Consider the following 10,930-nt stretch of genomic DNA (forward strand, 5'->3'; position numbering starts at 1 on the left):
AGAGTTTAGATAGAGTTATTACCTTAGCATCAGGTCCACATCTATGAAGTTCAGATTCTTCCAGGTGGATGTGCCTTGGGTCTGGCTGATGTGCTCCACTTCTTTCTGCTGCAGCCCTTGGAGATGAATACTCTGTGCCACTCTGGCAAGATGTTCTTCTCCTGAATCAGCTGGGTGGGTCTTGCCTCTAGCCTCTTTGCAGGGAGTTCTGCTGAAGGGTTCCACACTGGTCCTGCGCTCTGGGTTGAATGAGGACCTGGTGGGCCCTAGATCCTCTCACTCTCATGGTGGGCCCAGGCTCTCAATCAATTCAGGATCCAGTGGCCCAGGGTAGTCTCACTTACACACTGCACCTGTGCTCTGTGTCAAATGAAAATGCAGCAGGCCCAGGGTAGCCTCACTCACTCACGGGCCTGAGTTCTGGGTGGAATCAGGATTCAGTGGGCCCTGGATCTTCTCACTCACACTGTGAGCCTGGTCTCTGGGTCAAATGAAAACCCAGCGGGCCCCAGGTAGTCTGCTTCACACACAAAGCCAGCTCTCTGCATCAAATGAGGATCCGGCGGGCCTCAGGGAGTCTTACTCACAAACCAGGCCTGCACTCTGGGTAGAATGAGGGTCCAGTCAGCCCCAGGTTGTCTCACTCACATGAGGATTTTTGTTTCTAAGAAGAAATTGTTAATGGAGAACATCCAGTTAAGATCAACCTTTTTTGCAAACAGGGCATGCCAATGCCTGTTCCCAGATGCAGCGAAGCATATAACTCTGGCTAAAATGTCAAAGGTTTAACAAAGGTTAAATGAAGTAATTCACAAAGTCCCTTTATGTGAAGTGTGACAGCTCATTCAGTCTCCAGAGAAAAAGCATCCATGAAGTTTATGACTGTCCCAATCATTATGCAGAATAACTGGAGAAGGATGTTTTCTCTCCCATTTGGAACTATGTGAACTGAGGTGGTAACACATTCTAAGCATTCAGTATTCCAAATAGAGCTGATTGTTTCTGGTTCATGATTTGTGTTTCTAAGAGTGAATTCTTAAGGGAGAAGAGCCAGCTAAGCTCAAGCTTCTTTGGAAAGCAGGGTTCTCCAGTACCAGTTGCTGCATAGAATGAAACACTCAATTCCAGATAAAATATTGCTTTGGTAATCGAAGTAACTCAAATAGCCCCACTATGCGAAGAGTGGCAACTCATTCAGTCTCCTAAGAAAAAGCATCCCTGATGTTTGGCACTTTTCTGATCATTGTGCAGAGGAACTGGAGAATGCTCTTTCCTCTCCATTCCTATCTGTGGGAACCGAAGGGTAACACGTTCGAATAATTCAGCTTTCTATGTAGATCTGATTGTTTCTGCTCCATGATTTGTGTTTCTATCAGTGAGTTCTTTATGAAAAATAGCCAACTAAGCTCCAGCTTCTATGGGAAGCAGGGCACTCCAATGCCTGTTTCAGCATAAAGTGAAACAGAACTCTGTCTGAAACATCACTTTGGTTACTGAAGTAAATCACAAAGCCCCATTCTGCCAAATTTGGTGACTCATTCAGTCTACAAAGATAAAGCATCTGTGAAGTTTGTGAGTTTCGTGTTCCTTGGACATAGCAACCGGAGAAGGCTGATTTCTCTGTCTTACATTCATTCTTATACCTACCAACGTGGTAACACATTTGCAGCCTCCAGCTCCCTAAGTAAAGCTGATTGTTTCTGCTCCATTATTTGTTTCTATTAGTGAGTTGTTCATGGAGAGCTGCCAGCTAAGCTCCAGGTTCTTCAGGAAGAAGGGCCCACCAATGCCTGTTCCCGCATACAGCAAAACACAGAAAATTAGATAAAGCATCGCTTTGGTAAACAAAATAATTCACATAGCTACACTATGCCAAGAGTGGCAGCTCATTCAGTTTCCTAAGAAAACCATGCGGGAAGTTCATGTCATTCAAATTCATTCTGCAGAGGAACCAGAAAAGGCTGTTTTCTCTCCCATTCATAACTATTGGGACTGAGGTTATAAATCGTTCTAATCATCCAGTTTTCCAAGCAGAGGTGATTGTTTTTCCCCCATGATTTGTGGTTCTATTAGTGAGTTTTTCACGGAGAAAGGCCAGCTAAGCTCCAGCTTCTTTGGGAAGCAGAGAACTCCAATGCCCGTTCCTGCATACAGGGAAATACAGAAGTCTGTCTGAAACTTCACTTTAGTAACCAAAGTAATTCACAAAGCCTCACTATTCCAAGAGAGGCAACTCATTCCGTCTCCTAAGGAAAAAACATTGCTGAATTTTGTGACTTTCAGGCTTGTTGTGCAGTTACTGGGGAAGGCTGTTTTCTCTCCCATTCTTTCTGATGGGAACCGAAGTGGTAACACCGTCCAATCATCCGCCTATTAAGTAGAGTTGATTCTTTCTGCACCATAATCTGTGTTTCTAAAAGTGAGTTCTTAGCAGAGGAAAGCCAGCTAATCTCCAGGTACTTTGCTAAGCTTAGCACTGCAATGCTTGTTCCCTCATACAGCAAAACACAGTACTCTGGCTAAAATGTCACTTTGGTAACTGAAATAATAAAACAACCCCAAGTCTGCCAGGTGTAGCAGCTCATTCAGTCTCCTAAGAAAAAACATTCATGAAGATTGTGACTTTCTAGCTCCTTATGCAGAGCAACTGGAGAAGGCTGTTTTCTCTCCCGTTCATTTCTAAGGGATCTGAGGTGTTAACATGTTATAAACATTCAGTTTTTGAAGTAGACCTGATTGTTTCTGCTCCATGATTTGTGTTTCCAAGAGTGAGTTCTTAACAGAGAAGAGCCATCTAAGCTCCAGCTTTTTTAGGAATCAAGGCAATCTGATGTCTGGAGATCCAGCCCAAATCCAGGCCTGGTGAGTGGATGCTTAGCTTCCAGCTCCTGTGCACCCGCAGGACATCTGGACCAAACACAGCCACACTGCATGAGACCCAATGCCTCTGATTTGCCCTCAGGACCCCTCTACTCCTCCAGAGCCCATCTCCAAAGCCCACCAAGTGAATGAGAAATTCTAACTTGCTCTCAGGACACCCCAGACCAGGCCCAACCCTAGGCCCTGCTAGTTTGTCGGGGAGCTTCTGCCCTCCCCTACACATCCCTGGACCAGGGACACAACAAAGGGGTATAGCAGGTTCACTGTTCTGCGGAGGGGCACAACAAGTTCAATTCCAAGGACTGCAGCAGGAAGGAGCTGAGAACAACAGCTAGGCCCAAGCCAGGCACAACTGGATAAACTTAAACTTAATAGATTTGCAACTGAGTTTCAGTATGTGCTAAGGTAATAACTGCACCAAAGATCTACAACAAAGTTTAGATATCAGTGTTATATGAAATGACAAAGAGAAAGAGTAAAATGCAATCTCAGGCCTCAAACCCACCCAAAACAAGTGCAGAGAACACTAGCTCAGCTGAGAAGAATGAGTTAATAACGTCAGAAGTAAAGGAACAAAAGCAAAAATGTACAGAGGAACTCAGATCAGAATTAATCTCTGAAATAAAAAAAAGAAATCTCTGAATTACTAACAACAGAAGAAAAGAAACAATACCTGAAAGGTAAAGAGGAACTCAGATCAGAATTATTCTATGAAATAAAAAAATCTCTTAATAGCATCTGAAGTAAAATATCAAATGTAGAAACATATAGAGGAAATCAGATCAGAAATAATCTCTGAAGTAAAAGAATAAATAATGCTTCTCAAGAATTCACTGATAAAAAATAGAGATTAGAAAAGCAATGGATTCCTTGAATAAACAATACAGGAAAGAAATAGATCACATGAAGCACACTCAAAGAGAATGGAGGAACTTAAAATTTCAATCACAAGATTGCAAAACCGTTTGAGTGGAAGTGAAGATAGAGTTTCCTATCTTGAAGACACCATCGCAGTTAGTGAAGGGTAAGAAAAGATCTCTTAAAAACAATTAGGATGCAGGAAAAAATAATTTATCACCTACAAGATGATGCAAAAATGAGCAGCTGGAGACTACTAAGCATCAATGAGAAAGATGGAGTCAATACAAATGATACAAAAAGAATATGGGCAAAAGTAATATCAGAAAGCTTCCTGAATATAAGGAAGCAGTCTTACATTCAGGTAACCAAAGCACACAGAACTCAAAATAACTTCAACCCAAATAAAAACACACTGACACATATAATAGTCAAGATGCCAGAAATTTAGCACAAGAACAATATACTGAAAGATGCTAGAGAAAAGAAAGAGATCACATTTAAAAGAAAACTCATTACAATAATAGCCAACATCTGTTTACAAACCATGAGGGCCAGAAGAGCATTGACCAGAGTACTTCAAGTCCTCTATGAAAACAAATTCCAGCCCAGACTACTATACCCTACAAAACTCTCTTTCAAGTTTGATGGAGAAGTGAAATACTTCCATGACAAAGAACAACTAAAGAATTTCATAATGACAAAGCCCTACACAGACTACTAAAAGATGTTCTAGAGATGGACCAAAATGATGAAAACTCCAGAAATGAGAGCACAAGGAACACACTAAATAGGGCAACAATTAAACACAGGACAAAAAGGAATAAACAACAGCAGGTAAATAACATGTCAATTGTAAATCAATATATTTCAATTGTACCATCAATGTAAATGGACTCGATTCACCAATTAAGAGAAATACACAGGCACAGTGCATTAGAAAACACAATCTAACAGTATACTGTATACAAGAAACACACTTAACTCAAAAAGACATTCACAGGCTTAAATTCAAAGGATGGAAACAATACTACATTCTCCAGCACCTCAGAAAACAGCAGGGGTATCAATCCTGTTCCCAGACAGTCTCAACTTCAAAATAAGAATAATCAAACAAAATAAAGAAGGCTACAATATACCGTTTAGGGGAAAAATTCAAGAGGAAGATGTAATACTCATAAATATGTATACACCAAGCATGGAGCATGCAACTATATAAGACAAATCTTAATGGACATGAGAAATCTAATATCCAAGACCAAAATCTTAGCAGGAGAACTTAGCACTCCCTTATCCCAAAAATATACATCAAGCAGACAAACAAATTAGCAAAGAAGTGGTAGAACTGAACCAGAGCTTGGAACAAATGGACTTAGTGGACATACACAGAGTGTTCCACTCAAACACAGCTGAATACACATTTTTTTCAATACCATATGGGTCATTTTCTAAAATAGACCACATACTAGCCCATAGGTCATGCTTAAATATATGGAAGAAAGCAGAAATTAACCCATACATATTATCTTACCACAGTGCAATGACACTCGAAATAGATGAGCCAACAAACCAGAGAAACCCCATAAAATGGAAATTAAACAACACCCTACTCAGCAATGAATGGGTCACAGATGAAATTAAACAAGAAATTCAACAATAACTAACATTCAATACAAATTCAACCACAACTTATCAGAACTTATGGGATGCGATGAAAGCAGTTTTAAGAGGGAAATTCATAAATATGAACTCACACATTAGGAGAACAGAATGGAAACAAATAAACACCCTAATGCTGTACCTCCAATACCTAGAAAATGAAGAGCAAACCAGACCCAGAGCTCAAAGAGGAGATGAAATCATAAAGATAAGAGCAGTAACTAATTCAATTGAGACAAAGAAAATATTTCAAAGAATTAGCAAATCTAAAAGCTAGTTTTTTTAAAGATTAAATAAAATCGATAAGCCCATAGGTAACCTCATCAAAAACAGGAAAGAAAATATTCAAATACAAGCAATAACTATCTAAAAGTTTGTAACTCCCACAGACCCAGTGGAGATTCAGAAGTTTATCAATGGCTACATTGAGAACCTTTGCTCTCACAGAATAGAAGGCACAGATGAAATGGACAGATTTCTAGAAAGGTACAAATTACCAAAATTGAATAAAGAAGATATAACAATTCTCAGTAACCCAATAAAAGTGAATGAAACACAAAATATAATAAAAATCCTAACAACAAAGAAAATTCCAGGCCCTGATGTATTCACAGCTGAACTCTATAAGAAACTTGCCTAAGATATAATCCCAATGCTCCTCAAACTCTTCAATGAAATTGAAAAGGGAGCAGTCCTCCCAAAATCATTCCTGGAAGCAAGTATTATACTGATTGCAAAAAACGAGAGAAAGATGTGAATAAAAAAGAGAACTACAGGCCAATCTCCCTCTTGCACATCAATGCAAAAATCCTTAATGAAATCCAAGTAAATAAAATACATCAAATCATCAGGAAGATTATACACCATGACCAGGTAGGATTCATGCCACGGATGCATGATGGTTCAATATAAGCAAATCTATAAATGTAATACACTATATCGATAGAGCTAAAAATGACATGATCATCTCAACTAATTTAGAAAAGACTTTTGGCAAAGTCCAACACTCATTCATGTTCAAAGTCCTACAGAAAATTGGAAAAAAGGCTTCTAATTCAATCTAATAAAATCCATCTGTGACAACTCAATGGCTAACATAATTAAAAAAAGGGGAAAAACTAATATCTATTACTCTTAGATCTAGTACAAGGCAAAGATATCCTCCATAACCTCTCCTATGCAATGTAGATCTGGAATCATTAGCTAGAGCCATTAGATAAGAGAGAGAAATAAAATAAGTAAGAGTAGGTGAAGAAGAAGTGAAATGATCATTATTTGCAGATGACATGATACTTTACTTGGAAGACCAAAGAAACCCCAACAAGAAGCTAGTCGAATTAATACAGAAATTCAGTAGCATAGCAGGATACAAAGTCAATACCAAAAAGTCAATAGTATTCTTCTACACAGATAACAAACACACCAACAGGGAAATTAGAGAAACAATAACTTTTACAATAGCACTGTAGAAAATAAAGTACCTTGGAATTCATCTAACTAAAGAACACAAAAGCTTTTCAAGGAAAATTACAGTACAGTGAGAAAAGAGATCATACAGGATATCAGAAAATGGAAGGATATTCCCTGCTCCTGGATAGGAAGTACCAACATCATGAAGATGGACATACTTCCAAAATTGCTGCACAGTTTTAATGCAATCCTTATCAAACTACCACCAACATACCTCACAGAGCTAGAGAAATCATTCCTAAAATTTGTTTGGAACCAGAAAAGACCTAGAATACCAAAGATAATCCTGGCCAACAAAGACAAGGAGGACGCATTACAATTTCTGACTTGAAATTATATTATAAAGCTATTGTGGTGAAATCAGCATGGTACTGGCAACAAAATAGATCTGAGGATCAATGGAATACATTAGAAGATACAGAGACCACTACAAATGCACTCAGCCACCTGATCTTTGACAAAGGGACCAAACACACTTACTGAAAAAAAGGTAGCCTCTTTAACAAATGGTGCTGGAAAAAATGGCTCTTTACATGCCGAAAACTAAACTTGACCCACGTCTATCACCATGCACTAAACAAAAGTCCAAGTGTATTAAAGATTTAAACATTAAAACAGAAACACTAAATCTCTTGGAATAGAAAGCAGGAGGAACTCTGGAAGACATAGGGGTAGGCAAAGAGTTCATGAACAAAAATCAAATTGCATGTGCAATACTTTAAAGAATTAACAACTAGGACCTCCTCTTATTGAGAAGTTTTGCCGCTTCAAAAGAAATTACCACAAAGTGAAAAGACAACTCACAAATTTCAAAAAATTCTTCACTAACAAGCACTCAAAGGTCTGTTCTCTAGAATTTCTAAATAATTAAAAAACATTAGTGCTCCTAAATTTAAAGACTCAATTCAAACATGAGGATATGAGCTGAACACACACTTCTCAGAGGACAAGATTACAGAAGTGAATAAATGTATGAAAAAATGCTCCAAATCACTAGCCATCTGTGAAATGCAAATTAAAGCAACACTGACATAACATCTCACCTCAGAAAGAATGGCTATGATAAACAAATCAAATAACAACAAATGTTGCAGAGGCTGTGGGAAAAAAGGAACCCTCCTCCACCAAAACCTCATATCATAGTGATATATGTGCGCCTATGTTTATAGCAGCACAATTTGTGATAACCAAATCTTGGAAACAACCAAAATGTCTGTCAGCTGAGGAATGGATGAAAAAGATGTACAATGCAGTGTTACTCAGCTATAAAGAATGATAAACTCAGGGAGAGCTTCTGGCTACCCTGCGCTGGTGGGACCTACCTATTTCACCTCCTTGGGATGCCCCTCACCACTCCATAGTACCCCCGCAACCCGCCCTCTGAGTAGGAATTTCTGTCGCATTCCAAGAACCCCCAGATCCAGTCCTAGCCCAGGCCTGGTGAGTGTGTGGGAGAGCTGCCTTTCCCCCCTACACCACCTTGGCCCCTCAAGACTCAGCTCAAGCCTGGCATACAGGCCTGGGGTGAAACTGTAGCTGCAATCCCTGCAAAGAGTGTAGGGGACAAAACCACCCAGCTAGTCCAGGAGCAGAACATCTTGCTAGAGGGGCACAACAGGTTCACTCCCAAGGGCAGCAGCAGGAAGGAGCTGAGCACAGCAGCAAGACCCAAGCCAGGCACAGCTGGATAAATCCAAACTTTGTAGATCTGCACCTGAGTTTCAGTAGGTGCTAAGGCTATAACTGCAATAAAGCTCTAAAACAAAGGTCAGAAGACAGTGCTACACAAAATGACAATGAGAAGGAATAAAATGTAATCTCGGACCCCAAGCCCACCCACAACAAGTGCAGAGGACACTAACACAGAACAAATTGGGAATAGCACAGCTGAAAGCAATGAATCAACAGCTTCTGAAATAAAGAAACAGCTGCAGAAAGGTATAGAGGAACTCAGATTGGAAATGAAAAAAGAAATCTCTGAAGTAATAACATCTGCAGTAAAGAATCAAATGCAGAAATATATGGAGGAAACCCAATGCCCACCCAGAAGAAGTGCAGAGGACACTACCTCAGCTCAAATGTATGAATTAATAGTGTCAATAGTAAAAAAGCAACAGCAGAAAGTCATAGAGGAAATCAGAGCATAATTCTTTTCTACTGGCTCAGCTCAAATGTACAAATTAATATTGTCGATAGTAAATAAGCAACAGCAGAAAGTTATAGAGGAACTCAGAGTGGAATTTTCTGAAATAAGAAAAGAATTCTCAGAACTCATAGCATCTGAAGTAAAGATTCAACTACAGAAACATAGGGAGGAAACCCAATCTGAAAAACAAAACAAAACAAAAAAAAAAACAAAAACACTGCAGTAAAAGAATTTGTAACTGCTTCTAAAGAAGACATTGGAAAAAAAAAACAACAACAACAACAAAAAACTCTCCCACACACTCACTGGGCCTGGACTGGGCTGCATCTTGGGGTCCAGAGAGTGTCACAGAAGTTCTCACTCACTAGGCAGGCTTGGAGGTGGAGGCTCCGGAGGATTGCAGGGGTCCCAAGGATGAGGTAGAGGGTCTCACTCAAGTGGGTGCCTGAGTTTTGGTCTGGAGGGATTCCACTGGCACAGGGAAGCTGGAAGCTCTCATACACACTTGTCAGGCCTGGGCTTGGTCTGTTATTCATATTTTTTAAATTTTTTTCCCATATACTGTAGAGACTTAAAGTTTAACATATTTATACTAGATTCAAAATACTTGTTCAATGTTATGCCTAAGATGTTTGGTATTCAGACAGATAGTGAGGTTAAACCCAACTACATATGTTGTAGGGTAATAATAAACTTCTCTTCTGGAGGGTAAACAACCTAAGTTTGCAGACCAAAAATTAGAGAAAAAGAGGGGCTGCAAGAGCAGCCTACATTTTGGCCCTAGCCTTTGAAAGTCAGTGAAGACCCAGGACATAAGAGAACCTATACTGTAACATCATGTAACTCAGTTGTGTCCCAAATTTTCTGATCAAGGAGATTATGGAGCCACAGAGGAAAGTGATGATCTACAGTGTGTCAAAGGAGAATTACATGGAGAGTAAACATTCTCTCAGGCTTCCACAGATAGCAAATTGGTCAAGCAATGGTCATGACTCATCCACATGGCTGACATTCAAAAAGGATGTGCAAACTGCAGTACAGGGATACAGGATAAATCCTGAAGGCACTTGACAGTATTTATCAGGTACAAAAGTTACGTTTCTTGTCATATATGTCTTGCTTCAGCTTGATCTTAGCAATCCAGTACAAAAGTATAAAACGAGGTATAAAAAAGCCACATTAATATGCTGAGTTGCAAAAGGCTCAAGTCAATAACTTCTGTCATTGCCAGTCCTATGAATAACCCACTACTATTATGGAATACTGGACTATATTGGATTACTTTGCTGAATTCATGCACCTACAATATTTTAATGGCAATGGAATACCCATTTCTAAGAAAACTAAACAAAAAAGTGGATACATAGGAAGGACATTTTTGTATTTGTATATACAAAAGTTAGGATAGATATACAACTACTTTCTATTAATTGAATGAGAAGAAAGATTTGTACTAATAATATTTGGGCAGAATACCATGTCTGCATCTTGTACTATGAATAACCACTAGGAAGATAACAATATGCAATGTATTAATTAGTGAAACTGTCCTATTAATTGGTTTTGAAACTGTAAAAAATGTTTTAAAGTGCGAAAAGAAACAAATAATGAAGCCAAGTTTTGAAAGAGCTTAGTAGGACACTTACAATAGTTGAGACATTAGAAGGGCTTGCAAGATAGGTAGGTGGACTAAACACCTGCTTTGGCAGGTGCAGGGGCTAGTGTTCAATCCCATTTGTAGCATGCCACACAGATCCTGCCCCTGAGGCATGCTGAGCTGCCAAACAAGTCCAAGGGTGGTGGCACATGCCTGTAATCCCAGCACTGGGGAAACTGAAAACAGGAGGATCACTATGAGTTTGAGACCCTGTACCAAATATGTAAACGAAAATTAATAATAATAATAATAATTTTTAA

The 10,930-nt window shown here is 39.3% G+C and overlaps 1 pseudogene; it reads right to left on the reverse strand.

Annotated features, from left to right (window-relative positions):
• Window positions 1-1,680: 1,680 nt before the first annotated feature.
• The window catches only part of LOC101581821, a 24,504-nt pseudogene continuing 15,254 nt past the window's right edge, over window positions 1,681-10,930 (reverse strand).

The sequence above is a fragment of the Octodon degus genome, unplaced genomic scaffold (genome assembly GCF_000260255.1).
Source record: "Octodon degus isolate 3935 unplaced genomic scaffold, OctDeg1.0 scaffold00074, whole genome shotgun sequence".
NCBI classification, from domain to species: domain Eukaryota; kingdom Metazoa; phylum Chordata; class Mammalia; order Rodentia; family Octodontidae; genus Octodon; species Octodon degus.